Source organism: Taudactylus pleione, unplaced genomic scaffold, assembly GCF_031769625.1.
Source record: "Taudactylus pleione unplaced genomic scaffold, aTauple2 ptg000070l, whole genome shotgun sequence".
Classification (NCBI taxonomy): Eukaryota; Metazoa; Chordata; class Amphibia; order Anura; family Myobatrachidae; genus Taudactylus; species Taudactylus pleione.
The window spans coordinates 1,360,275-1,384,077 of NW_028284472.1; the positions used below are offsets into that span (position 1 = coordinate 1,360,275).

Sequence of the window (23,803 nt, forward strand, 5' to 3'; positions counted from 1 at the left end):
CTTAATCAATTAGTTTTACTATATTATTTGTCTCACTCTTTTATTAAACTTTGCTCAGGTAGTCGCCTTCAGTTCCCACTGAAAATAAAAAAAACTATTCCCTACTTTCCATATGTTTTCCCTCAGTGTAGGAGAATGGCAATAGGCATTTAATGGGAACTTTTCTTTGAAAAATGGTATGAAGAAGATGTTGAAAATAATCATATTTGATTGATTTTTTATGATTTGTATTCAACTTTGACTATTGCTGTAGATTACTTTTATTGGTTTGCTTGTTATCTGTGTCTCTTCTAGAGAGTTTACATATGGTAAAAAGCTGTATTTTGCAAAACATGGAGATGCCTGGGATTGAACCCGGGGCCTCCTACATGCAAAGCACTGAGCTACATCCCCTTAGAGCTGCTATTTTCTTATGCAAAAGTGATTGCAGCTTTACATTTCACTAGAGATTTACTACTTTTCAGTGTTATTAGGGACATCTTAGAGGATGGAAGTATAACCATTATACCATGCTTGACTTCAAGGACTTTATGGTTTTCATGGCTGATGAGAATGCAAGGAGATGCCCATTCCGAACATTGGAATGCTCTTAAAGTTCTCCATCAGAGACTGGTTTATCATCAGAATCCCCTACTTTTACTAATGAATGGTGTAGATATTGATCAAGTTTTGCTAACTAGAGGGCTTTCTTACATTCTGTTGGTCATCAGTGTCAGAATTTATTAGAAGGGCACAAAGGATGCATGCTATGACTGCCTCTTGGGCATTGCTAACTAATGCTTCACCAGACAATCTATCTAGAGTTGATATGTTGTCATCATTCCATGCTTTGAAATTTCATTAAGTGCTTGCCCTCCAAGCCCTTGTCCATCCTCTTTTTTGTTCACAAAGTGTTTAAACTTGTCTCTCAATCTTAATCAATTAGTTTTACTATATTATTTGTCTCGCTCTTTTATTAAACTTTGCTCAGGTAGTCGCCTTCAGTTCCCACTGAAAATAAAAAATCTATTTCCTACTTACCATATGTTTTCCCTCAGTGTAGGAGAATGGCTATAGGCATTCAATGGGAACTTTACTTTGAAAAATGGATTGAAGACGATGTTGAATATAATCATGTTTGATTGATTTTTTATGATTTGTATTCAACTTTGACTGTTGCTGTAGAGTACTTTTATTGGATTGCTTGTTATCTGTGGCTCTTCTAGAGAGTTTACATATGGTAAAAAGCTGCCTTTTGCAAAATATGGAGATGCCGGGGATTGAACCCGGGGCCTCATACATGCAAAGCATGCGCTCTACCACTGAGCTACATCCCCTATGAGCCGCTATACTATTATACAAAAGTGATTGCAGCTTTACATTTCACTAGAGATTTACTACTTTTCAGTGTTATTAGGGACATCTTAGAGGATGTAAGTATAACCATTATACCATGCTTGACTTCAAGGACTTTATGGTTTTCATGGCTGATGAGAATGCAAGGAGATGCCCATTCCAAACATTGGAATGCTCTTAAAGTTCTCCATCAGAGACTGGTTTGTCATCAGAATACCCTACTTTTTCTAATGAATGGTGTGGATATTGATCAAGTTTTGCTAACTAGAGGGCTTTCTTACATTCTGTTTGGTCATCAGTGTCAGAACTTAGTAGAAGGGCACAAAGGATGCATGCTATGACTGCCTCTTGGGCATTGCTAACTAATGCTTCACCAGACAATATATCTAGAGTTGATATGTTGTCATCATTCCATGCTTTGAAATTTCATTAAGTGCTTGCCCTCCGAGCCCATGTCCATCCTCTTTTTGTTCACAAAGTGTTTGAACTTGTCTCTCAATCTTAATCAATTAGTTTTACTATATTATTTGTCTCGCTCTTTTATTAAACTTTGCTCAGGTAGTAGCCTTCAGTTCCCACTGAAAATAAATAATCTATTTCCTACTTACCATATGTTTTCCCTCAGTGTAGGAGAATGGCTATAGGCATTCAATGGGAACTTTACTTTGAAAAATGATATGAAGACGATGTTGAATATAATCATATTTGATTGATTTTTTATGATTTGTATTCAACTTTGACTGTTGCTGTAGAGTACTTTTATTGGATTGCTTGTTATCTGTGTCTCTTCTAGAGAGTTTACATATGGTAAAAAGCTGTATTTTGCAAAACATGGAGATGCCTGGGATTGAACCCGGGGCCTCCTACATGCAAAGCACTGAGCTACATCCCCTTAGAGCTGCTATTTTCTTATGCAAAAGTGATTGCAGCTTTACATTTCACTAGAGATTTACTACTTTTCAGTGTTATTAGGGACATCTTAGAGGATGGAAGTATAACCATTATACCATGCTTGACTTCAAGGACTTTATGGTTTTCATGGCTGATGAGAATGCAAGGAGATGCCCATTCTGAACATTGGAATGCTCTTAAAGTTCTCCATCAGAGACTGGTTTATCATCAGAATCCCCTACTTTTACTAATGAATGGTGTAGATATTGATCAAGTTTTGCTAACTAGAGGGCTTTCTTACATTCTGTTTGGTCATCAGTGTCAGAATTTAGTAGAAGGGCACAAAGGATGCATGCTATGACTGCCTCTTGGGCATTGCTAACTAATGCTTCACCAGACAATCTATCTAGAGTTGATATGTTGTCATCATTCCATGCTTTGAAATTTCATTAAGGGCTTGCCCTCCAAGCCCTTGTCCATCCTCTTTCTGTTCACAAAGTGTTTAAACTTGTCTCTCAATCTTAATCAATTAGTTTTACTATATTATTTGTCTCACTCTTTTATTAAACTTTGCTCAGGTAGTCGCCTTCAGTTCCCACTGAAAATAAAAAAAACTATTCCCTACTTTCCATATGTTTTCCCTCAGTGTAGGAGAATGGCAATAGGCATTTAATGGGAACTTTTCTTTGAAAAATGGTATGAAGAAGATGTTGAAAATAATCATATTTGATTGATTTTTTATGATTTGTATTCAACTTTGACTATTGCTGTAGATTACTTTTATTGGTTTGCTTGTTATCTGTGTCTCTTCTAGAGAGTTTACATATGGTAAAAAGCTGTATTTTGCAAAACATGGAGATGCCTGGGATTGAACCCGGGGCCTCCTACATGCAAAGCACTGAGCTACATCCCCTTAGAGCTGCTATTTTCTTATGCAAAAGTGATTGCAGCTTTACATTTCACTAGAGATTTACTACTTTTCAGTGTTATTAGGGACATCTTAGAGGATGGAAGTATAACCATTATACCATGCTTGACTTCAAGGACTTTATGGTTTTCATGGCTGATGAGAATGCAAGGAGATGCCCATTCCGAACATTGGAATGCTCTTAAAGTTCTCCATCAGAGACTGGTTTATCATCAGAATCCCCTACTTTTACTAATGAATGGTGTAGATATTGATCAAGTTTTGCTAACTAGAGGGCTTTCTTACATTCTGTTGGTCATCAGTGTCAGAATTTAGTAGAAGGGCACAAAGGATGCATGCTATAACTGCCTCTTGGGCATTGCTAACTAATGCTTCACCAGACAATCTATCTAGAGTTGATATGTTGTCATCATTCCATGCTTTGAAATTTCATTAAGTGCTTGCCCTCCAAGCCCTTGTCCATCCTCTTTCTGTTCACAAAGTGTTTGAACTTGTCTCTCAATCTTAATCAATTAGTTTTACTATATCATTTGTCTCACTCTTTTATTAAACTTTGCTCAGGTAGTCGCCTTCAGTTCCCACTGAAAATAAAAAAAACTATTTCCTACTTTCCATATGTTTTCCCTCAGTGTAGGAGAATGGCAATAGGCATTCAATGGGAACTTTACTTTGAAAAATGCTATGAAGAAGATGTTGAAAATAATCAAATTTGATTGATTTTTTATGATTTGTATTCAACTTTGACTATTGCTGTAGATTACTTTTATTGGTTTGCTTGTTATCTGTGTCTCTTCTAGAGAGTTTACATATGGTAAAAAGCTGTATTTTGCAAAACATGGAGATGCCTGGGATTGAACCCGGGGCCTCCTACATGCAAAGCACTGAGCTACATCCCCTTAGAGCTGCTATTTTCTTATGCAAAAGTGATTGCAGCTTTACATTTCACTAGAGATTTACTACTTTTCAGTGTTATTAGGGACATCTTAGAGGATGGAAGTATAACCATTATACCATGCTTGACTTCAAGGACTTTATGGTTTTCATGGCTGATGAGAATGCAAGGAGATGCCCATTCCGAACATTGGAATGCTCTTAAAGTTCTCCATCAGAGACTGGTTTATCATCAGAATCCCCTACTTTTACTAATGAATGGTGTAGATATTGATCAAGTTTTGCTAACTAGAGGGCTTTCTTACATTCTGTTGGTCATCAGTGTCAGAATTTATTAGAAGGGCACAAAGGATGCATGCTATGACTGCCTCTTGGGCATTGCTAACTAATGCTTCACCAGACAATCTATCTAGAGTTGATATGTTGTCATCATTCCATGCTTTGAAATTTCATTAAGTGCTTGCCCTCCAAGCCCTTGTCCATCCTCTTTTTTGTTCACAAAGTGTTTAAACTTGTCTCTCAATCTTAATCAATTAGTTTTACTATATTATTTGTCTCGCTCTTTTATTAAACTTTGCTCAGGTAGTCGCCTTCAGTTCCCACTGAAAATAAAAAATCTATTTCCTACTTACCATATGTTTTCCCTCAGTGTAGGAGAATGGCTATAGGCATTCAATGGGAACTTTACTTTGAAAAATGGATTGAAGACGATGTTGAATATAATCATGTTTGATTGATTTTTTATGATTTGTATTCAACTTTGACTGTTGCTGTAGAGTACTTTTATTGGATTGCTTGTTATCTGTGGCTCTTCTAGAGAGTTTACATATGGTAAAAAGCTGCCTTTTGCAAAACATGGAGATGCCGGGGATTGAACCCGGGGCCTCATACATGCAAAGCATGCGCTCTACCACTGAGCTACATCCCCTATGAGCCGCTATACTATTATACAAAAGTGATTGCAGCTTTACATTTCACTAGAGATTTACTACTTTTCAGTGTTATTAGGGACATCTTAGAGGATGTAAGTATAACCATTATACCATGCTTGACTTCAAGGACTTTATGGTTTTCATGGCTGATGAGAATGCAAGGAGATGCCCATTCCAAACATTGGAATGCTCTTAAAGTTCTCCATCAGAGACTGGTTTGTCATCAGAATACCCTACTTTTTCTAATGAATGGTGTGGATATTGATCAAGTTTTGCTAACTAGAGGGCTTTCTTACATTCTGTTTGGTCATCAGTGTCAGAACTTAGTAGAAGGGCACAAAGGATGCATGCTATGACTGCCTCTTGGGCATTGCTAACTAATGCTTCACCAGACAATATATCTAGAGTTGATATGTTGTCATCATTCCATGCTTTGAAATTTCATTAAGTGCTTGCCCTCCGAGCCCATGTCCATCCTCTTTTTGTTCACAAAGTGTTTGAACTTGTCTCTCAATCTTAATCAATTAGTTTTACTATATTATTTATCTCGCTCTTTTATTAAACTTTGCTCAGGTAGTAGCCTTCAGTTCCCACTGAAAATAAATAATCTATTTCCTACTTACCATATGTTTTCCCTCAGTGTAGGAGAATGGCTATAGGCATTCAATGGGAACTTTACTTTGAAAAATGATATGAAGACGATGTTGAATATAATCATATTTGATTGATTTTTTATGATTTGTATTCAACTTTGACTGTTGCTGTAGAGTACTTTTATTGGATTGCTTGTTATCTGTGTCTCTTCTAGAGAGTTTACATATGGTAAAAAGCTGTATTTTGCAAAACATGGAGATGCCTGGGATTGAACCCGGGGCCTCCTACATGCAAAGCACTGAGCTACATCCCCTTAGAGCTGCTATTTTCTTATGCAAAAGTGATTGCAGCTTTACATTTCACTAGAGATTTACTACTTTTCAGTGTTATTAGGGACATCTTAGAGGATGGAAGTATAACCATTATACCATGCTTGACTTCAAGGACTTTATGGTTTTCATGGCTGATGAGAATGCAAGGAGATGCCCATTCTGAACATTGGAATGCTCTTAAAGTTCTCCATCAGAGACTGGTTTATCATCAGAATCCCCTACTTTTACTAATGAATGGTGTAGATATTGATCAAGTTTTGCTAACTAGAGGGCTTTCTTACATTCTGTTTGGTCATCAGTGTCAGAATTTAGTAGAAGGGCACAAAGGATGCATGCTATGACTGCCTCTTGGGCATTGCTAACTAATGCTTCACCAGACAATCTATCTAGAGTTGATATGTTGTCATCATTCCATGCTTTGAAATTTCATTAAGGGCTTGCCCTCCAAGCCCTTGTCCATCCTCTTTCTGTTCACAAAGTGTTTAAACTTGTCTCTCAATCTTAATCAATTAGTTTTACTATATTATTTGTCTCACTCTTTTATTAAACTTTGCTCAGGTAGTCGCCTTCAGTTCCCACTGAAAATAAAAAAAACTATTCCCTACTTTCCATATGTTTTCCCTCAGTGTAGGAGAATGGCAATAGGCATTTAATGGGAACTTTTCTTTGAAAAATGGTATGAAGAAGATGTTGAAAATAATCATATTTGATTGATTTTTTATGATTTGTATTCAACTTTGACTATTGCTGTAGATTACTTTTATTGGTTTGCTTGTTATCTGTGTCTCTTCTAGAGAGTTTACATATGGTAAAAAGCTGTATTTTGCAAAACATGGAGATGCCTGGGATTGAACCCGGGGCCTCCTACATGCAAAGCACTGAGCTACATCCCCTTAGAGCTGCTATTTTCTTATGCAAAAGTGATTGCAGCTTTACATTTCACTAGAGATTTACTACTTTTCAGTGTTATTAGGGACATCTTAGAGGATGGAAGTATAACCATTATACCATGCTTGACTTCAAGGACTTTATGGTTTTCATGGCTGATGAGAATGCAAGGAGATGCCCATTCCGAACATTGGAATGCTCTTAAAGTTCTCCATCAGAGACTGGTTTATCATCAGAATCCCCTACTTTTACTAATGAATGGTGTAGATATTGATCAAGTTTTGCTAACTAGAGGGCTTTCTTACATTCTGTTGGTCATCAGTGTCAGAATTTAGTAGAAGGGCACAAAGGATGCATGCTATGACTGCCTCTTGGGCATTGCTAACTAATGCTTCACCAGACAATCTATCTAGAGTTGATATGTTGTCATCATTCCATGCTTTGAAATTTCATTAAGTGCTTGCCCTCCAAGCCCTTGTCCATCCTCTTTTTGTTCACAAAGTGTTTAAACTTGTCTCTCAATCTTAATCAATTAGTTTTACTATATTATTTGTCTCGCTCTTTTATTAAACTTTGCTCAGGTAGTCGCCTTCAGTTCCCACTGAAAATAAATAATCTATTTCCTACTTACCATATGTTTTCCCTCAGTGTAGGAGAATGGCTATAGGCATTCAATGGGAACTTTACTTTGAAAAATGCTATGAAGACGATGTTGAATATAATCATATTTGATTGATTTTTTATGATTTGTATTCAACTTTGACTGTTGCTGTAGAGTACTTTTATTGGATTGCTTGTTATCTGTGGCTCTTCTAGAGAGGTTACTTATGGTAAAAAGCTGCATTTTGCAAAACATGGAGATGCCGGGGATTGAACCCGGGGCCTCATACATGCAAAGCATGCGCTCTACCACTGAGCTACATCCCCTATGAGCTGCTATATTTTTATACAAAAGTGATTGCAGCTTTACATTTCACTAGAGATTTACTACTTTTCAGTGTTATTAGGGACATCTTAGAGGATGGAAGTATAACCATTATACCATGCTTGACTTCAAGGACTTTATGGTTTTCATGGCTGATGAGAATGCAAGGAGATGCCCATTCCAAACATTGGAATGCTCTTAAAGTTCTCCATCAGAGACTGGTTTGTCATCAGAATACCCTACTTTTTCTAATGAATGGTGTGGATATTGATCAAGTTTTGCTAACTAGAGTGCTTTCTTACATTCTGTTTGGTCATCAGTGTCAGAACTTAGTAGAAGGGCACAAAGGATGCATGCTATGACTGCCTCTTGGGCATTGCTAACTAATGCTTCACCAGACAATCTATCTAGAGTTGATATGTTGTCACCATTCCATGCTTTGGAATTTCATTAAGTGCTTGCCCTCCAAGCCCATGTCCATCCTCTTTTTGTTCACAAAGTGTTTGAACTTGTCTCTCAATCTTAATCAATTAGTTTTACTATATTATTTGTCTCGCTCTTTTATTAAACTTTGCTCAGGTAGTAGCCTTCAGTTCCCACTGAAAATAAATAATCTATTTCCTACTTACCATATGTTTTCCCTCAGTGTAGGAGAATGGCTATAGGCAATCAATGGGAACTTTACTTTGAAAAATGGTATGAAGACGATGTTGAATATAATCATATTTGATTGATTTTTTATGATTTGTATTCAACTTTGACTGTTGCTGTAGAGTACTTTTATTGGATTGCTTGTTATCTGTGGCTCTTCTAGAGTGTTTACATATGGTAAAAAGCTGCATTTTGCAAAACATGGAGATGTCGGGGATTGAACCAGGGGCCTCATACATGCAAAGCATGCGCTCTACCACTGAGCTACATCCCCTATGAGCTGCTATATTTTTATACAAAAGTGATTGCAGCTTTACATTTCACTAGAGATTTACTACTTTTCAGTGTTATTAGGGACATCTTAGAGGATGGAAGTATAACCATTATACCATGCTTGACTTCAAGGACTTTATGGTTTTCATGGCTGATGAGAATGCAAGGAGATGCCCATTCCAAACATTGGAATGCTCTTAAAGTTCTCCATCAGAGACTGGTTTGTCATCAGAATACCCTACTTTTACTAATGAATGGTGTAGACATTGATCAAGTTTTGCTAACTAGAGGGCATTCTTACATTCTGTTTGGTCATCAGTGTCAGAACTTAGTAGAAGGTCACAAAGGATGCATGCTATTACTGCCTCTTGGGCTAGCTAGCTAATGCTTCACCAGACAATCTAGCTACAGTTGATATGTTGTCATCAATCCATGCTTTGAAATTTCATTAAGTGCTTGCCCTCCAAGCCCATGTCCATCCTCTTTTTGTTCACAAAAGTGTTTGAACTTGTCTCACAATCTTAATCAATTAGATTTGCTATATTATTTGTCGCGCTCTTTTATTAAACTTTGCTCGGGTAGTCGCCTTCAGTTCCCACTGTAAATTAAAAATCTATTTCCTACTTACCATATGTTTTCCCTCAGTGTAGGAGAATGGTAATAAGCATTCAATGGGAACTTTACTTTGAAAAATGGAATGAAGACGATGATGAATATAATCATATTAGATTGATTTTTTATGATTTGTATTCAACTTTGACTATTGCTATAGAGTACTTTTATTGGTTTGCTTGTTATCTTTGGCTCTTCTAGACAGTTTACCTATGGCAAAAAGCTGTATTTTGCAAAACATGGAGATGCCGGGGATTGAACCCTTGTCCTCATATATGCACTCTACCACCGAGCTACATCCCCTATGAGATGCTATATATTTATGCACAAGTGATTGCAGCTTTACATTTCACTAGAGATTTACTACTTTTCAGTGTTATTAGGGACATCTTAGAGGATGGAAGTATAACCTTTATACCATGCTTGACTTCAAGGACTTTATGGTTTTCATTGCTGATGAGAATGCAAGTAGATGCCCATTCCGAACATTGGAATGCTCTTAAAGTTCTCCATCAGAGAATGGTTTATCATCAGAATCCCCTACTTTTACTAATGAATGGTGTGGATATTGATCAAGTTTTGCTAACTAGAGGGCTTTCTTACATTCTGTTTGGTCATCAGTGTCAGAACTTAGTAGAAGAGCACAAAGGATGCATGCTATTACTGCCTCTTGGGCTAGCTAGCTAATGCTTCACCAGACAATCTAGCTACAGTTGATATGTTGTCATCAATCCATGCTTTAAAATTTAATTAAGTGCTTGCCCTCCAAGCCCTTGTCCATCCTCTTTTTGTTCACAAAGTGTTTAAACTTGTCTCTCAATCTTAATCAATTAGTTTTACTATATTATTTGTCTCGCTCTTTTATTAAACTTTGCTCAGGTAGTCGCCTTCAGTTCCCACTGAAAATAAATAATCTATTTCCTACTTACCATATGTTTTCCCTCAGTGTAGGAGAATGGCTATAGGCATTCAATGGGAACTTTACTTTGAAAAATGGTATGAAGACGATGTTGAATATAATCATATTTGATTGATTTTTTATGATTTGTATTCAACTTTGACTGTTGCTGTAGAGTACTTTTATTGGATTGCTTGTTATCTGTGGCTCTTCTAGAGAGGTTACTTATGGTAAAAAGCTGCATTTTGCAAAACATGGAGATGCCGGGGATTGAACCCGGGGCCTCATACATGCAAAGCATGCGCTCTACCACTGAGCTACATCCCCTATGAGCTGCTATATTTTTATACAAAAGTGATTGCAGCTTTACATTTCACTAGAGATTTACTACTTTTCAGTGTTATTAGGGACATCTTAGAGGATGGAAGTATAACCATTATACCATGCTTGACTTCAAGGACTTTATGGTTTTCATGGCTGATGAGAATGCAAGGAGATGCCCATTCCAAACATTGGAATGCTCTTAAAGTTCTCCATCAGAGACTGGTTTGTCATCAGAATACCCTACTTTTTCTAATGAATGGTGTGGATATTGATCAAGTTTTGCTAACTAGAGTGCTTTCTTACATTCTGTTTGGTCATCAGTGTCAGAACTTAGTAGAAGGGCACAAAGGATGCATGCTATGACTGCCTCTTGGGCATTGCTAACTAATGCTTCACCAGACAATCTATCTAGAGTTGATATGTTGTCATCATTCCATGCTTTGGAATTTCATTAAGTGCTTGCCCTCCAAGCCCATGTCCATCCTCTTTTTGTTCACAAAGTGTTTGAACTTGTCTCTCAATCTTAATCAATTAGTTTTACTATATTATTTGTCTCGCTCTTTTATTAAACTTTGCTCAGGTAGTAGCCTTCAGTTCCCACTGAAAATAAATAATCTATTTCCTACTTACCATATGTTTTCCCTCAGTGTAGGAGAATGGCTATAGGCAATCAATGGGAACTTTACTTTGAAAAATGGTATGAAGACGATGTTGAATATAATCATATTTGATTGATTTTTTATGATTTGTATTCAACTTTGACTGTTGCTGTAGAGTACTTTTATTGGATTGCTTGTTATCTGTGGCTCTTCTAGAGTGTTTACATATGGTAAAAAGCTGCATTTTGCAAAACATGGAGATGTCGGGGATTGAACCCGGGGCCTCATACATGCAAAGCATGCGCTCTACCACTGAGCTACATCCCCTATGAGCTGCTATATTTTTATACAAAAGTGATTGCAGCTTTACATTTCACTAGAGATTTACTACTTTTCAGTGTTATTAGGGACATCTTAGAGGATGGAAGTATAACCATTATACCATGCTTGACTTCAAGGACTTTATGGTTTTCATGGCTGATGAGAATGCAAGGAGATGCCCATTCCAAACATTGGAATGCTCTTAAAGTTCTCCATCAGAGACTGGTTTGTCATCAGAATACCCTACTTTTACTAATGAATGGTGTAGACATTGATCAAGTTTTGCTAACTAGAGGGCATTCTTACATTCTGTTTGGTCATCAGTGTCAGAACTTAGTAGAAGGTCACAAAGGATGCATGCTATTACTGCCTCTTGGGCTAGCTAGCTAATGCTTCACCAGACAATCTAGCTACAGTTGATATGTTGTCATCAATCCATGCTTTGAAATTTCATTAAGTGCTTGCCCTCCAAGCCCATGTCCATCCTCTTTTTGTTCACAAAAGTGTTTGAACTTGTCTCACAATCTTAATCAATTAGATTTGCTATATTATTTGTCGCGCTCTTTTATTAAACTTTGCTCGGGTAGTCGCCTTCAGTTCCCACTGTAAATTAAAAATCTATTTCCTACTTACCATATGTTTTCCCTCAGTGTAGGAGAATGGTAATAAGCATTCAATGGGAACTTTACTTTGAAAAATGGAATGAAGACGATGATGAATATAATCATATTAGATTGATTTTTTATGATTTGTATTCAACTTTGACTATTGCTATAGAGTACTTTTATTGGTTTGCTTGTTATCTTTGGCTCTTCTAGACAGTTTACCTATGGCAAAAAGCTGTATTTTGCAAAACATGGAGATGCCGGGGATTGAACCCTTGTCCTCATATATGCACTCTACCACCGAGCTACATCCCCTATGAGATGCTATATATTTATGCACAAGTGATTGCAGCTTTACATTTCACTAGAGATTTACTACTTTTCAGTGTTATTAGGGACATCTTAGAGGATGGAAGTATAACCTTTATACCATGCTTGACTTCAAGGACTTTATGGTTTTCATTGCTGATGAGAATGCAAGTAGATGCCCATTCCGAACATTGGAATGCTCTTAAAGTTCTCCATCAGAGAATGGTTTATCATCAGAATCCCCTACTTTTACTAATGAATGGTGTGGATATTGATCAAGTTTTGCTAACTAGAGGGCTTTCTTACATTCTGTTTGGTCATCAGTGTCAGAACTTAGTAGAAGAGCACAAAGGATGCATGCTATTACTGCCTCTTGGGCTAGCTAGCTAATGCTTCACCAGACAATCTAGCTACAGTTGATATGTTGTCATCAATCCATGCTTTAAAATTTAATTAAGTGCTTGCCCTCCAAGCCCTTGTCCATCCTCTTTTTGTTCACAAAGTGTTTAAACTTGTCTCTCAATCTTAATCAATTAGTTTTACTATATTATTTTCTAGCTCTTTTATTAAACTTTGCTCAGGTAGTCGCCTTCAGTTCCCACTGAAAATAAATAATCTATTTCCTACTTACCATATGTTTTCCCTCAGTGTAGGAGAATGGCTATAGGCATTCAATGGGAACTTTACTTTGAAAAATGGTATGAAGACGATGTTGAATATAATCATATTTGATTGATTTTTTATGATTTGTATTCAACTTTGACTGTTGCTGTAGAGTACTTTTATTGGATTGCTTGTTATCTGTGGCTCTTCTAGAGAGTTTACATATGGTAAAAAGCTGCATTTTGCAAAACATGGAGATGCCGGGGATTGAACCCGGGGCCTCATACATGCAAAGCATGCGCTCTACCACTGAGCTACATCCCCTATGAGCTGCTATATTTTTATACAAAAGTGATTGCAGCTTTACATTTCACTAGAGATTTACTACTTTTCAGTGTTATTAGGGACATCTTAGAGGATGGAAGTATAACCATTATACCATGCTTGACTTCAAGGACTTTATGGTTTTCATGGCTGATGAGAATGCAAGGAGATGCCCATTCCAAACATTGGAATGCTCTTAAAGTTCTCCATCAGAGACTTGTTTGTCATCAGAATACCCTACTTTTTCTAATGAATGGTGTGGATATTGATCAAGTTTTGCTAACTAGAGGGCTTTCTTACATTCTGTTTGGTCATCAGAGTCAGAACTTAGTAGAAGGGCACAAAGGATGCATGCTATGACTGCCTCTTGGGCATTGCTAACTAATGCTTCACCAGACAATCTATCTAGAGTTGATATGTTGTCATCATTCCATGCTTTGGAATTTCATTAAGTGCTTGCCCTCCAAGCCCATGTCCATCCTCTTTTTGTTCACAAAGTGTTTGAACTTGTCTCTCAATCTTAATCAATTAGTTTTACTATATTATTTGTCTCGCTCTTTTATTAAACTTTGCTCAGGTAGTAGCCTTCAGTTCCCACTGAAAATAAATAATCTATTTCCTACTTACCATATGTTTTCCCTCAGTGTAGGAGAATGGCTATAGGCAATCAATGGGAACTTTACTTTGAAAAATGGTATGAAGACGATGTTGAATATAATCATATTTGATTGATTTTTTATGATTTGTATTCAACTTTGACTGTTGCTGTAGAGTACTTTTATTGGATTGCTTGTTATCTGTGGCTCTTCTAGAGAGTTTACATATGGTAAAAAGCTGCATTTTTCAAAACATGGAGATGCCAGAGATTGAGCCCGGGGCCTCATACATGCAAAGCATGCGCTCTACCACTGAGCTACATCCCCTATGAGCTGCTATATTTTTATATAGAAGTGATTGCAGCTTTACTTTTCACTAGAAATTTACTACTATTCAGTGTTATTAGAGACATCTTAGAGGATGGAAGTATAACCATTATACCATGCTTGACTTCAAGGACTTTATGGTTTTCATGGCTGATGAGAATGCAAGGAGATGCCCATTCCAAACATTGGAATGCTCTTAAAGTTCTCCATCAGAGACTGGTTTATCATCAGAATCCCCTACTTTTACTAATGAATGGTGTAGATATTGATCAAGTTTTGCTAACTAGAGGGCATTCTTACATTCTGTTTGGTCATCAGTGTCAGAACTTAGTAGAAGGGCACAAAGGATGCATGCTATTACTGCCTCTTGGGCTAGCTAGCTAATGCTTCACCAGACAATCTAGCTACAGTTGATATGTTGTCATCAATCCATGCTTTGAAATTTCATTAAGTGCTTGCCCTCCAAGCCCATGTCCATCCTCTTTTTGTTCACAAAAGTGTTTGAACTTGTCTCTCAATCTTAATCAATTAGATTTGCTATATTATTTGTCGCGCTCTTTTATTAAACTTTGCTCGGGTAGTCGCCTTCAGTTCCCACTGTAAATTAAAAATCTATTTCCTACTTACCATATGTTTTCCCTCAGTGTAGGAGAATGGTAATAAGCATTCAAAGGGAACTTTACTTTGAAAAATGGAATGAAGACGATGATGAATATAATCATATTAGATTGATTTTTTATGATTTGTATTCAACTTTGACTATTGCTATAGAGTACTTTTATTGGTTTGCTTGTTATCTTTGGCTCTTCTAGACAGTTTACCTATGGCAAAAAGCTGTATTTTGCAAAACATGGAGATGCCGGGGATTGAACCCTTGTCCTCATATATGCACTCTACCACGAGCTACATCCCCTATGAGATGCTATATTTTTATGCACAAGTGATTGCAGCTTTACATTTCACTAGAGATTTACTACTTTTCAGTGTTATTAGGGACATCTTAGAGGATGGAAGTATAACCTTTATACCATGCTTGACTTCAAGGACTTTATGGTTTTCATTGCTGATGAGAATGCAAGTAGATGCCCATTCCGAACATTGGAATGCTCTTAAAGTTCTCCATCAGAGAATGGTTTATCATCAGAATCCCCTACTTTTACTAATGAATGGTGTGGATATTGATCAAGTTTTGCTAACTAGAGGGCTTTCTTACATTCTGTTTGGTCATCAGTGTCAGAACTTAGTAGAAGAGCACAAAGGATGCATGCTATTACTGCCTCTTGGGCTAGCTAGCTAATGCTTCACCAGACAATCTAGCTACAGTTGATATGTTGTCATCAATCCATGCTTTAAAATTTAATTAAGTGCTTGCCCTCCAAGCCCTTGTCCATCCTCTTTTTGTTCACAAAGTGTTTAAACTTGTCTCTCAATCTTAATCAATTAGTTTTACTATATTATTTGTCTCGCTCTTTTATTAAACTTTGCTCAGGTAGTCGCCTTCAGTTCCCACTGAAAATAAATAATCTATTTCCTACTTACCATATGTTTTCCCTCAGTGTAGGAGAATGGCTATAGGCATTCAATGGGAACTTTACTTTGAAAAATGGTATGAAGACGATGTTGAATATAATCATATTTAATTGATTTTTTATGATTTGTATTCAACTTTGACTGTTGCTGTAGAGTACTTTTATTGGATTGCTTATTATCTGTGGCTCTTCTAGAGAGTTTACATATGGTAAAAAGCTGCATTTTGCAAAACATGGAGATGCCTCATACATGCAAAGCACGCGCTCTACCACTGAGCTATATCCCCTATGAGCTGCTATAGTTTCATACAAAAGTGATTACAGCTTTATTTTTCACTATAAATTTTCTACTTTTCAGTGTTATTAGAGACATCTTAGAGGATGGAAGTTTAACCATTATAACATACTTGACTTCAAGGACTTTATGGTTTTCATGGCTGATGAGAATGCAAGGAGATGCCCATTCCAAACATTGGAATGCTCTTAAAGTTCTCCATCAGAGACTGGTTTATCATCAGAATCCCCTACTTTTACTAATGAATGGTGTAGATATTGATCAAGTTTTGCTAACTAGAGGGCATTCTTACATTCTGTTTGGTCATCAGTGTCAGAACTTAGTAGAAGGGCACAAAGGATGCATGCTATTACTGCCTCTTGGGCTAGCTAGCTAATGCTTCACCAGACAATCTAGCTACAGTTGATATGTTGTCATCAATCCATGCTTTGAAATTTCATTAAGTGCTTGCCCTCCAAGCCCATGTCCATCCTCTTTTTGTTCACAAAAGTGTTTGAACTTGTCTCTCAATCTTAATCAATTAGATTTGCTATATTATTTGTCGCGCTCTTTTATTAAACTTTGCTCGGGTAGTCGCCTTCAGTTCCCACTGTAAATTAAAAATCTATTTCCTACTTACCATATGTTTTCCCTCAGTGTAGGAGAATGGTAATAAGCATTCAAAGGGAACTTTACTTTGAAAAATGGAATGAAGACGATGATGAATATAATCATATTAGATTGATTTTTTATGATTTGTATTCAACTTTGACTATTGCTATAGAGTACTTTTATTGGTTTGCTTGTTATCTTTGGCTCTTCTAGACAGTTTACCTATGGCAAAAAGCTGTATTTTGCAAAACATGGAGATGCCGGGGATTGAACCCTTGTCCTCATATATGCACTCTACCACGAGCTACATCCCCTATGAGATGCTATATTTTTATGCACAAGTGATTGCAGCTTTACATTTCACTAGAGATTTACTACTTTTCAGTGTTATTAGGGACATCTTAGAGGATGGAAGTATAACCTTTATACCATGCTTGACTTCAAGGACTTTATGGTTTTCATTGCTGATGAGAATGCAAGTAGATGCCCATTCCGAACATTGGAATGCTCTTAAAGTTCTCCATCAGAGAATGGTTTATCATCAGAATCCCCTACTTTTACTAATGAATGGTGTGGATATTGATCAAGTTTTGCTAACTAGAGGGCTTTCTTACATTCTGTTTGGTCATCAGTGTCAGAACTTAGTAGAAGAGCACAAAGGATGCATGCTATTACTGCCTCTTGGGCTAGCTAGCTAATGCTTCACCAGACAATCTAGCTACAGTTGATATGTTGTCATCAATCCATGCTTTAAAATTTAATTAAGTGCTTGCCCTCCAAGCCCTTGTCCATCCTCTTTTTGTTCACAAAGTGTTTAAACTTGTCTCTCAATCTTAATCAATTAGTTTTACTATATTATTTGTCTCGCTCTTTTATTAAACTTTGCTCAGGTAGTCGCCTTCAGTTCCCACTGAAAATAAATAATCTATTTCCTACTTACCATATGTTTTCCCTCAGTGTAGGAGAATGGCTATAGGCATTCAATGGGAACTTTACTTTGAAAAATGGTATGAAGACGATGTTGAATATAATCATATTTAATTGATTTTTTATGATTTGTATTCAACTTTGACTGTTGCTGTAGAGTACTTTTATTGGATTGCTTATTATCTGTGGCTCTTCTAGAGAGTTTACATATGGTAAAAAGCTGCATTTTGCAAAACATGGAGATGCCTCATACATGCAATGCACGCGCTCTACCACTGAGCTATATCCCCTATGAGCTGCTATAGTTTCATACAAAAGTGATTACAGCTTTATTTTTCACTATAAATTTTCTACTTTTCAGTGTTATTAGAGACATCTTAGAGGATGGAAGTTTAACCATTATACCATGCTTGACTTCAAGGACTTTATGGTTTTCATGGCTGATGAGAATGCAAGGAGATGCCCATTCCAAACATTGGAATGCTCTTAAAGTTCTCCATCAGAGACTGGTTTATCATCAGAATCCCCTACTTTTACTAATGAATGGTGTAGATATTGATCAAGTTTTGCTAACTAGAGGGCATTCTTACATTCTATTTGGTCATCAGTGTCAGAATTTAGCAGAAGGGCACAAAGGATGCATGCTATGACTGCCTCTTGGGAATTGCTAACTAATGCTTCACCAGACAATCTATCTAGAGTTGATATGTTGTCATCATTCCATGCTTTGAAATTTCATTAAGTGCTTGCCCTCCAAGCCCTTGTCCATCCTCTTTCTGTTCACAAAGTGTTTGAACTTGTCTCTCAATCTTAATCAATTAGTTTTACTATATTATTTGTCTCACTCTTTTATTAAACTTTGCTCAGGTAGTCGCCTTCAGTTCCCACTGAAAATAAAAAAAACTATTCCCTACTTTCCATATGTTTTCCCTCAGTGTAGGAGAATGGCAATAGGCATTCAATGGGAACTTTACTTTGAAAAATGCTATGAAGAAGATGTTGAAAATAATCATATTTGATTGATTTTTTATGATTTGTATTCAACTTTGACTATTGCTGTAGATTACTTTTATTGGTTTGCTTGTTATCTGTGGCTCTTCTAGAGAGTTTACATATGGTAAAAAGCTGTATTTTGCAAAACATGGAGATGCCTGGGATTGAACCCGGGGCCTCCTACATGCAAAGCACTGAGCTACATCCCCTTAGAGCTGCTATTTTCTTATGCAAAAGTGATTGCAGCTTTACATTTCACTAGAGATTTACTACTTTTCAGTGTTATTAGGGACATCTTAGAGGATGGAAGTATAACCTTTATACCATGCTTGACTTCAAGGACTTTATGGTTTTCATTGCTGATGAGAATGCAAGTAGATGCCCATTCCGAACATTGGAATGCTCTTAAAGTTCTCCATCAGAGAATGGTTTATCATCAGAATCCCCTACTTTTACTAATGAATGGTGTGGATATTGATCAAGTTTTGCTAACTAGAGGGCTTTCTTACATTCTGTTTGGTCATCAGTGTCAGAACTTAGTAGAAGAGCACAAAGGATGCATGCTATTACTGCCTCTTGGGCTAGCTAGCTAATGCTTCACCAGACAATCTAGCTACAGTTGATATGTTGTCATCAATCCATGCTTTAAAATTTAATTAAGTGCTTGCCCTCCAAGCCCTTGTCCATCCTCTTTTTGTTCACAAAGTGTTTAAACTTGTCTCTCAATCTTAATCAATTAGTTTTACTATATTATTTGTCTCGCTCTTTTATTAAACTTTGCTCAGGTAGTCGCCTTCAGTTCCCACTGAAAATAAATAATCTATTTCCTACTTACCATATGTTTTCCCTCAGTGTAGGAGAATGGCTATAGGCATTCAATGGGAACTTTACTTTGAAAAATGGTATGAAGACGATGTTGAATATAATCATATTTGATTGATTTTTTATGATTTGTATTCAACTTTGACTGTTGGTGTCGAGTACTTTTATTGGATTGCTTGTTATCTGTGGCTCTTCTAGAGAGTTTACATATGGTAAAAAGCTGCATTTTTCAAAACATGGAGATGCCAGAGATTGAGCCCGGGGCCTCATACATGCAAAGCATGCGCTCTACCACTGAGCTACATCCCCTATGAGCTGCTATATTTTTATATAGAAGTGATTGCAGCTTTACTTTTCACTAGAAATTTACTACTTTTCAGTGTTATTAGAGACATCTTAGAGGATGGAAGTATAACCATTATACCATGCTTGACTTCAAGGACTTTATGGTTTTCATGGCTGATGAGAATGCAAGGAGATGCCCATTCCAAACATTGGAATGCTCTTAAAGTTCTCCATCAGAGACTGGTTTATCATCAGAATCCCCTACTTTTACTAATGAATGGTGTAGATATTGATCAAGTTTTGCTAACTAGAGGGCATTCTTACATTCTGTTTGGTCATCAGTGTCAGAACTTAGTAGAAGGGCACAAAGGATGCATGCTATTACTGCCTCTTGGGCTAGCTAGCTAATGCTTCACCAGACAATCTAGCTACAGTTGATATGTTGTCATCAATCCATGCTTTGAAATTTCATTAAGTGCTTGCCCTCCAAGCCCATGTCCATCCTCTTTTTGTTCACAAAAGTGTTTGAACTTGTCTCTCAATCTTAATCAATTAGATTTGCTATATTATTTGTCGCGCTCTTTTATTAAACTTTGCTCGGGTAGTCGCCTTCAGTTCCCACTGTAAATTAAAAATCTATTTCCTACTTACCATATGTTTTCCCTCAGTGTAGGAGAATGGTAATAAGCATTCAAAGGGAACTTTACTTTGAAAAATGGAATGAAGATGATGATGAATATAATCATATTAGATTGATTTTTTATGATTTGTATTCAACTTTGACTATTGCTATAGAGTACTTTTATTGGTTTGCTTGTTATCTTTGGCTCTTCTAGACAGTTTACCTATGGCAAAAAGCTGTATTTTGCAAAACATGGAGATGCCGGGGATTGAACCCTTGTCCTCATATATGCACTCTACCACGAGCTACATCCCCTATGAGATGCTATATTTTTATGCACAAGTGATTGCAGCTTTACATTTCACTAGAGATTTACTACTTTTCAGTGTTATTAGGGACATCTTAGAGGATGGAAGTATAACCTTTATACCATGCTTGACTTCAAGGACTTTATGGTTTTCATTGCTGATGAGAATGCAAGTAGATGCCCATTCCGAACATTGGAATGCTCTTAAAGTTCTCCATCAGAGAATGGTTTGTCATCAGAATACCCTACTTTTTCTAATGAATGGTGTGGATATTGATCAAGTTTTGCTAACTAGAGGGCTTTCTTACATTCTGTTGGTCATCAGTGTCAGAATTTAGTAGAAGGGCACAAAGGATGCATGCTATGACTGCCTCTTGGGCATTGCTAACTAATGCTTCACCAAACAATCTATCTAGAGTTGATATGTTGTCATCATTCCATGCTTTGAAATTTCATTAAGTGCTTGCCCTCCAAGCCCTTGTCCATCCTCTTTTTGTTCACAAAGTGTTTAAACTTGTCTCTCAATCTTAATCAATTAGTTTTACTATATTATTTGTCTCGCTCTTTTATTAAACTTTGCTCAGGTAGTAGCCTTCAGTTCCCACTGAAAATAAATAATCTATTTCCTACTTACCATATGTTTTCCCTCAGTGTAGGAGAATGGCTATAGGCATTCAATGGGAACTTTACTTTGAAAAATGGTATAAAGACGATGTTGAATATAATCATATTTGATTGATTTTTTATGATTTGTATTCAACTTTGACTGTTGCTGTAGAGTACTTTTATTGGATTGCTTGTTATCTGTGGCTCTTCTAGACAGTTTACATATGGTAAAAAGCTGCATTTTGCAAAACATGGAGATGCCAGAGATTGAACCCGGGGCCTCATACATGCAAAGCATGCGCTCTACCACTGAGCTACATCCCCTATGAGCAGCTATATTTTTATACAAAAGTGATTGCAGCTTTACTTTTCACTAGAAATTTACTACTTTTCAGTGTTATTAGAGACATCTTAGAGGATGGAAGTATAACCATTATACCATGCTTGACTTCAAGGACTTTATGGTTTTCATGGCTGATGAGAATGCAAGGAGATGCCCATTCCAAACATTGGAATGCTCTTAAAGTTCTCCATCAGAGACTGGTTTATCATCAGAATCCCCTACTTTTACTAATGAATGGTGTAGATATTGATCAAGTTTTGCTAACTAGAGGGCATTCTTACATTCTGTTTGGTCATCAGTGTCAGAATTTAGTAGAAGGGCACAAAGGATGCATGCTATAACTGCCTCTTGGGCATTGCTAACTAATGCTTCACCAGACAATCTATCTAGAGTTGATATGTTGTCATCATTCCATGCTTTGAAATTTCATTAAGTGCTTGCCCTCCAAGTCCTTGTCCATCCTCTTTCTGTTCACAAAGTGTTTGAACTTGTCTCTCAATCTTAATCAATTAGTTTTACTATATCATTTGTCTCACTCTTTTATTAAACTTTGCTCAGGTATTCGCCTTCAGTTCCCACTGAAAATAAAAAAAACTATTCCCTACTTTCCATATGTTTTCCCTCAGTGTAGGAGAATGGCAATAGGCATTCAATGGGAACTTTACTTTGAAAAATGGTATGAAGAAAATGTTGAAAATAATCATATTTGATTGATTTTTTATGATTTGTATTCAACTATGACTATTGCTGTAGATTACTTTTATTGGTTTGCTTGTTATCTGTGTCTCTTCTAGAGAGTTTACATATGGTAAAAAGCTGTATTTTGCAAAACATGGAGATGCCTGGGATTGAACCCGGGGCCTCCTACATGCAAAGCACTGAGCTACATGCCCTTAGAGCTGCTATTTTCTTATGCAAAAGTGATTGCAGCTTTACATTTCACTAGAGATTTACTACTTTTCAGTGTTATTAGGGACATCTTAGAGGATGGAAGTATAACCATTATACCATGCTTGACTTCAAGGACTTTATGGTTTTCATGGCTGATGAGAATGCAAGGAGATGCCCATTCCGAACATTGGAATGCTCTTAAAGTTCTCCATCAGAGACTGGTTTATCATCAGAATCCCCTACTTTTACTAATGAATGGTGTAGATATTGATCAAGTTTTGCTAACTAGAGGGCTTTCTTACATTCTGTTTGGTCATCAGTGTCAGAATTTAGTAGAAGGGCACAAAGGATGCATGCTATGACTGCCTCTTGGGCATTGCTAACTAATGCTTCACCAGACAATCTATCTAGAGTTGATATGTTGTCATCAATCCATGCTTTGAAATTTCATTAAGTGCTTGCCCTCCAAGCCCATGTCCATCCTCTTTTTGTTCACAAAGTGTTTAAACTTGTCTCTCAATCTTAATCAATTAGTTTTACTATATTATTTGTCTCGCTCTTTTATTAAACTTTGCTCAGGTAGTCGCCTTCAGTTCCCACTGAAAATAAAAAAAACTATTCCCTACTTTCCATATGTTTTCCCTCAGTGTAGTAGAATGGCAATAGGCATTCAATGGGAACTTTACTTTGAAAAATGGTATAAAGACGATGTTGAATATAATCATATTTGATTGATTTTTTATGATTTGTATTCAACTTTGATTGTTGCTGTAGAGTACTTTTATTGGATTGCTTGTTATCTGTGGCTCTTCTAGAGAGTTTACATATGGTAAAAAGCTGCATTTTGCAAAACATGGAGATGCCAGAGATTGAACCCGGGGCCTCATACATGCAAAGCATGCGCTCTACCACTGAGCTACATCCGCTATGAGCTGCTATATTTTTAATACAAAAGTGATTGCAGCTTTACATTTCACTAGAGATTTACTACTTTTCAGTGTTATTAGGGACATCTTAGAGGATGGAAGTATAACCATTATACCATGCTTGACTTCAAGGACTTTATGGTTTTCATGGCTGATGAGAATGCAAGGAGATGCCCATTCCGAACATTGGAATGCTCTTAAAGTTCTCCATCAGAGACTGGTTTATCATCAGAATCCCCTACTTTTACTAATGAATGGTGTAGATATTGATCAAGTTTTGCTAACTAGAGGGCATTCTTACATTCTGTTTGGTCATCAGTGTCAGAATTTAGTAGAAGTGCACAAAGGATGCATGCTATGACTGCCTCTTGGGCATTGCTAACTAATGCTTCACCAGACAATCTATCTAGAGTTGATATGTTGTCATCATTCCATGCTTTGAAATTTCATTAAGTGCTTGCCCTCCAAGCCCTTGTCCATCCTCTTTCTGTTCACATAGTGTTTGAAC

The 23,803-nt window shown here is 36.8% G+C and overlaps 11 non-coding genes across 11 annotated transcripts; all 11 read right to left on the reverse strand.

Annotated features, from left to right (window-relative positions):
* Positions 1-1,244: 1,244 nt before the first annotated feature.
* TRNAA-UGC (transfer RNA alanine (anticodon UGC)) lies at positions 1,245-1,316 on the reverse strand. Its single transcript has one exon. It is a non-coding gene; the product is annotated as a tRNA-Ala (tRNA).
* Positions 1,317-4,901: 3,585 nt separating this feature from the next.
* TRNAA-UGC (transfer RNA alanine (anticodon UGC)) lies at positions 4,902-4,973 on the reverse strand. Its single transcript has one exon. It is a non-coding gene; the product is annotated as a tRNA-Ala (tRNA).
* A 2,673-nt stretch (positions 4,974-7,646) lies between these two features.
* Positions 7,647-7,718, reverse strand: TRNAA-UGC (transfer RNA alanine (anticodon UGC)). The gene has a single exon. It is a non-coding gene; the product is annotated as a tRNA-Ala (tRNA).
* Positions 7,719-8,569: 851 nt separating this feature from the next.
* On the reverse strand, positions 8,570-8,641 carry TRNAA-UGC (transfer RNA alanine (anticodon UGC)). The gene has a single exon. It is a non-coding gene; the product is annotated as a tRNA-Ala (tRNA).
* Positions 8,642-10,405: 1,764 nt separating this feature from the next.
* Positions 10,406-10,477, reverse strand: TRNAA-UGC (transfer RNA alanine (anticodon UGC)). Its single transcript has one exon. It is a non-coding gene; the product is annotated as a tRNA-Ala (tRNA).
* An 851-nt stretch (positions 10,478-11,328) lies between these two features.
* On the reverse strand, positions 11,329-11,400 carry TRNAA-UGC (transfer RNA alanine (anticodon UGC)). The gene has a single exon. It is a non-coding gene; the product is annotated as a tRNA-Ala (tRNA).
* Positions 11,401-13,163: 1,763 nt separating this feature from the next.
* TRNAA-UGC (transfer RNA alanine (anticodon UGC)) lies at positions 13,164-13,235 on the reverse strand. Its single transcript has one exon. It is a non-coding gene; the product is annotated as a tRNA-Ala (tRNA).
* Positions 13,236-14,086: 851 nt separating this feature from the next.
* TRNAA-UGC (transfer RNA alanine (anticodon UGC)) lies at positions 14,087-14,158 on the reverse strand. Its single transcript has one exon. It is a non-coding gene; the product is annotated as a tRNA-Ala (tRNA).
* Positions 14,159-19,552: 5,394 nt separating this feature from the next.
* TRNAA-UGC (transfer RNA alanine (anticodon UGC)) lies at positions 19,553-19,624 on the reverse strand. Its single transcript has one exon. It is a non-coding gene; the product is annotated as a tRNA-Ala (tRNA).
* A 1,763-nt stretch (positions 19,625-21,387) lies between these two features.
* On the reverse strand, positions 21,388-21,459 carry TRNAA-UGC (transfer RNA alanine (anticodon UGC)). Its single transcript has one exon. It is a non-coding gene; the product is annotated as a tRNA-Ala (tRNA).
* Positions 21,460-23,223: 1,764 nt separating this feature from the next.
* TRNAA-UGC (transfer RNA alanine (anticodon UGC)) lies at positions 23,224-23,295 on the reverse strand. The gene has a single exon. It is a non-coding gene; the product is annotated as a tRNA-Ala (tRNA).
* Positions 23,296-23,803: the final 508 nt, after the last annotated feature.